General features: G+C 36.9%; 1 protein-coding gene across 1 annotated transcript in view; it reads right to left on the bottom strand.

The window, feature by feature from the left end:
* Positions 1 to 5,123, bottom strand: part of LOC118753409 (irregular chiasm C-roughest protein-like) — a 227,380-nt gene that overhangs the window by 209,721 nt on the left and 12,536 nt on the right. Inside the window, exon 2 of the mRNA XM_036488279.1 lies at positions 140 to 915. The gene's annotated coding sequence lies outside the window, so the exon portion shown is untranslated. The remainder of the gene's footprint in view (positions 1 to 139; positions 916 to 5,123) is intronic.

Raw genomic sequence — 5,123 nt, 5'->3', positions numbered from 1 at the left:
AAAAAAAAATGCAGGCAAAGTATTTTTCGCCACAAAAATGCCGCAAAGAAGTCAAGTATGCTTAGCATGGGATGGATGCAAAAAAATTGAAAAAATTAAAATAAATTCAAAAGAGTTGTAAAAAGCCTGTGAAACTTACCATAAAAACTGCTTTCCCCTTTAATGGACGAGCTTCAATTGTGCGCAAGCGAACAGTAGCCGATTTATGCTGGTGTGTGTGTGTGTGTGTAGATATGTATGTATGTATGTATATGTGGTTATGGCGACAGTAGACAAAGTGACTGACGGCACTAGTACTTTGTTGCTTGTTGCTGTTGTGCGAGCTGCTATTTTTATAGCAATTTTTTCCCTCTCACTGCTGCGTTATTTTTTTAGTTGCTGACGCTGGCGGCGTAATTTTTGACTACATGCAAATTTACTTATATATGTAGTTGATTGCATAGACATTATTTGCGTGCTTTAATTTTTGCTGCTGCTTGCTATACGAATGTAAAATGTACGCCTATGTATGTATGTTGAATGCAGTTGTTGTTTGTCATTAAATGGCAGCAATAGTTGGTGTTCGTTTACTTTTTTAGTTTTTGATATTTGTTCGTCGTTTGCCTTTAGTTGAATTTTTGCTGCTTATACTGTATGCATGTGTTTATATTTGTTTGCTTTGCATATTTTTAGGCGCTGTTTTTTTTTGCTTTTTGCTTACTTTAAATGGCGCATTGCATGCAGTGCAGCCACGCTTATAACTTACGTTTTATTTCGTGTTGTTTGTTGTTTTTTTTTTATTTCTGCTACATTGTCTCACCGCATTTTTAAGCTAAAATAACGGAATTTTCATGCATGCATTTCTTTAGCGATTATTTAAAAATAAGAATTTTCCGTACAATATTTGTATTTCCGCAATGTTTTTTGTCAACAAAACTGCAAAATAAAAAGAAGAGAGAGAAATTTTATTTACGTTCTAATATTAAATTTATCATAAAAAATAACGAAATGAAATATTCCGTTAATATTAGTATTTTTTCGGTTGAGAAAATTATTTGCACCATGGAGTTCAATTGATAATACATATAAGCCAAACTCGTTCATTTTTATTACACAAGGGAAAATTTATACGTGCTCCATACCAGCAATAGGATCCTTGAAATCACCAACTAAACCTTAATCGCATAAATTGCCTAAATAAGTAAGAGGTGCGCTTAAAAATTTGCAACATTGGGTTGCAATATGACACCAGCAACCGGATCTCCAAAAGAATAGCAGGCGCCCCTAACAACACGCAACATCTAGTTACATGTACTCCCATACTGCCAGATTTGGCTGTTTACACATTTAATGTGTTACTCTTCCATGTTGTATACTTTTAGGCCCCACTGCTTTTTGTTTAGAGAATTTTAGCGACCAAAATTTTACGTAGCGATTGTCAGAATTGCACCAAAACTCTGCATAGAAAAGCAAAATTGTTTCACCTATTGCCCGAATTTCTGATTTTTTGTTGAAACACATACTCTTCAGGGAACGAGAACAAAAAAGGTATGATCGAAACTAAATGTCGTTCCCGTAGTTTTGTTCCCAAGAACGCTCCAACACCAAAACCAAAATGGGAACAAGAACAGTTGACGACGTTCTCAATGGGGATTATGTAAGAGCAAAACCCTGTGGAACGTTCCCAAAGAGTACAAAACGCGAAAAATACTTTCATGAGCATTTTTAAGTGGACAAAATGCGAACAAAAGTCTCTGGAACGTTATGGCAAAGAAACTAGATGGGGAAAAAAGTCTAAGGAACTTTCTCTCGAAGAACAATTTTGGAACTAGAATCCCAGGAACTTTCTGACAGAGAGCGAACGAGAACAAATCTTATCTGAACTATTCGCGAAGAATGGAAGCGAGAACAAAAAAAAAAGAACTGAAAGATAATTATGCGATAAGGTGAACGAAAGACTTAAGACACGAACTTTTCTTGCACTGAAAATTAAAAATTGTTCCATAAATGAACAGTTCACCCTAATGATAAGCGATCTGAAAATTCAAATGATCCAGATTTCCTCTGGCTTAGAATTATCTATCTTGGTTATCACTAAACGATTTTTCATCTCAACACGCAGACTCCCCTCTGATTCTTAACGCTAAGTTCTCAAAACTTTGGTTCTCGGTTTGTTCTCTAGCAGATAGTTCCCCAGACGTTTGTTCTTATTTCAACCTCCTTGAAAACGTTCTCGATAACTTCATTCTTATTTGGTTCTCATCGGAAGCGTTCCCGAAAATTTCATTCACATTCTGTTCTTCATGAGAATGTTCCCGAGAGTTTTGTTCACATTTTGTTCTTTACGGAAACGTTACCAAACCTTTTGTTCTCATTTTGTTCCCGTTTGGTTCTTTTGTGGGAACGTTCTTGACATTACATTTTGTTCACATGCAAATAAAATCAAAACTGGAACACTTTCTCGGTCCTTGATAATTGTATATGATCTTTATTTTTAGGTACTTCGTGCTTTTCTTTTGAAAATTATTTCAGAATGTCACAGCAAGCAATTAAAGCTGTGTCAGAAATATGAAATATTTGTGAAGAAATACTGCATAGTTTTAGGCTTGTACGTAACCCTTTGTCTGCCGGCCGGGTCCAATGGACCCGAATGATATTTTGTTGTATTCCCACATCAATGTCTTATGCTTTTGATCTGAGTAAGTCGTTCACTTTTCATGTAGTCTCTACTTGTTTGATCATGTTAATTTTTTTAAGTACTACCTTGAAGTCCAATGGACCCGAAAGTTAGGTAATGCTAGTTTTTTCCGCGCTAGATAAAGGATTAAATAATGCTTGAGTGCGTTAATTAGCGTAACGTATTCGAAATTCAGAGTATTCGACAATTTTATTAAAAATGTATGCAAGAAAATATATATAAGTAAAGTGTTTTGCAAATGGCGAGGATAGATTTTGCAGTCACTGCAGTGAATACCCTTATCACATCAACAACGCTATTCACCACACTACTACTAAAATATTCAAACGACCAACAGCGCACATAGCCAGTACACCGAGCGTAAGGCACGAGCGCTCTTGTATGTATGACAAGTTAGAGCGAATTATGCTGCGCCTATTTTGTCACCGGGGAATAGTTGAATGCAGTGGACGAAGCTAGAGACTTGCCAGAACTCCGCACTCCCGACAGTAACTCAGCAAGCAGCTTCTGGTTGGTTGCTACCACAGGGCATATCCAAACAAGCACTTACTTGAGGCATAAAACTCCTTACAGGCCTCTCAGTAGACATCTTCTCGAACTGACGGACGCGAGCTAGACATACGTTACTCAATCACTGGACCCGATGGCGTATTAACAAGCCATAAACGGCATTCACAGAGAGTCCTTTATCCCCTTAAAAGTATCTCATCCTATGAATAACTTCAATGGGAACATGGGAATATTAGTCCCACGACATCAACCACCTTTTCATCTGCCCATTTAAATCCTAGCAGCTAAGAGCATTCTTTCTTTGGTTCGTCCTCGTCGAAACCGTACCTTTCCTGCGCCTACCGTTGGTTCAGCGTAACGACAACGATTGATGGACTAACCGATTTAGTTAGGGCTTAGTAGTGCCACTACAACAAAACCAGCACTTTTCATAAGTAAATTGGAGTAGTGAATATGTATTTTCCGGCAGAACATAATCTTGCATATAACTAGTTTTTGGGGTATTCGAGGCAGAACACATATCAGCAAAGGCTTTAGAAAAACAAGTAATTTTTAAGCAAAACACACAACCGACTTCAATTCTCATACGAAAATTTAGGGAAATTAGTTTGTGACCAACCTTGAGAAAGGAAAGGACCGGAAAGGTGGTCCGATAAAAAAAAGAATTCGAAATCGGTTCACGTGGTTCAAAACTATGCGGTAACATACATAAAAAATAAATATTCCGACGGTTAATAAAGCTACCTTGTGCACAACCCACCGCTCCTTGCAACATTCGGCCAGAAGAGCTATTTCTGGTACCTGCCGCCACCCGCTTCAGTTCTTACTAGGCTAATGGGCTATGAATTACGGTCGTAGATGACTACCGTTGCTGAGAGCCTCTGGATGTGTCATCAGTGCATTCATCGATTGTGGATTGGCTGGGCGAGAAATAGTAGAATGATGCACTTATAAGTAATATATACGGTATTTTACTGAAAGGTTCAGTGGACCTACCCTGATATTAGCTTGCTTCGGGCTATTACCGCTTCGAGGCTAGTAGTATATTTTGAACTGTAACATTTTTATTTTTTTTTTAAATGTGAGTTAGGCTACTCTGGCACTCAAGGCCTCATTTAAAGCTATATCCTTCAAGTGAAACGAGTTCATTCACTCCAAACTGTTAAGTTTTATTTTATAATAATTTATTTTCTTAGGGGTATTCATTTAAGGTTACAAACTGCCGATAAACGTGTTAAAGTTATAAATTGGTTATCACGTTATGTAAATACCGCTATTGTTGTTTTAGCAAGTAGACACATTTTTTTTTTTGCTTCGATATCAAACTTGTATTTGTGTTGATGTTACGTGTTACTGTTACGTGAAGCAAAACTGGAATTGAGTGGACGATATCGCACAAACGATCGAACAATTTTTGGTTTTCATGAAATAAGACAATCTCAGCACGATATCGTACGGACGATTGTCGTCATACGTGATTCATGTCCTGTTATTGGCCCGCAAATGGTCCAATGTTCGTTAGGAAGGTTATTTTTCAGCAACATTTTATCGAAAGGAGAGGATCGCATTCCTTGCAAATATTACAAATATTAAGCAGTAAAGGCAGCTCAAGGTGAGCAATATATATTAAAAAATAGAACAATAAAAAAATGTTCACTATTACCTAGTACTCCGTATTTCCATTGGAATTTATTGCTATATTCCTTAACTTTGAAAATATCAATACAAACTATTTTATAAAGAAGAAATATTTGGCTCTTTCGCTCCTGACTTTGATTCGCCTAAAAACTGGATAACAAATTTTTCTGCTTTCGCGGCCAAATACAGTTTTGTAAACGCACAAAAATCGAGTGAAAAATGAAAAGAATACGCGAAAGAAGTGAAGAGATGAGAAAATAATCAAAACAAGAATGTGGCTCTAAACGAGTTTTTATGG

Source organism: Rhagoletis pomonella, unplaced genomic scaffold (assembly GCF_013731165.1).
Source record: "Rhagoletis pomonella isolate Grant_MI unplaced genomic scaffold, Rhpom_1.0 Rhpom_scaffold_00002, whole genome shotgun sequence".
NCBI lineage: Eukaryota > Metazoa > Arthropoda > Insecta > Diptera > Tephritidae > Rhagoletis > Rhagoletis pomonella.
This window is presented reverse-complemented; position numbering and strand designations above follow the sequence as displayed.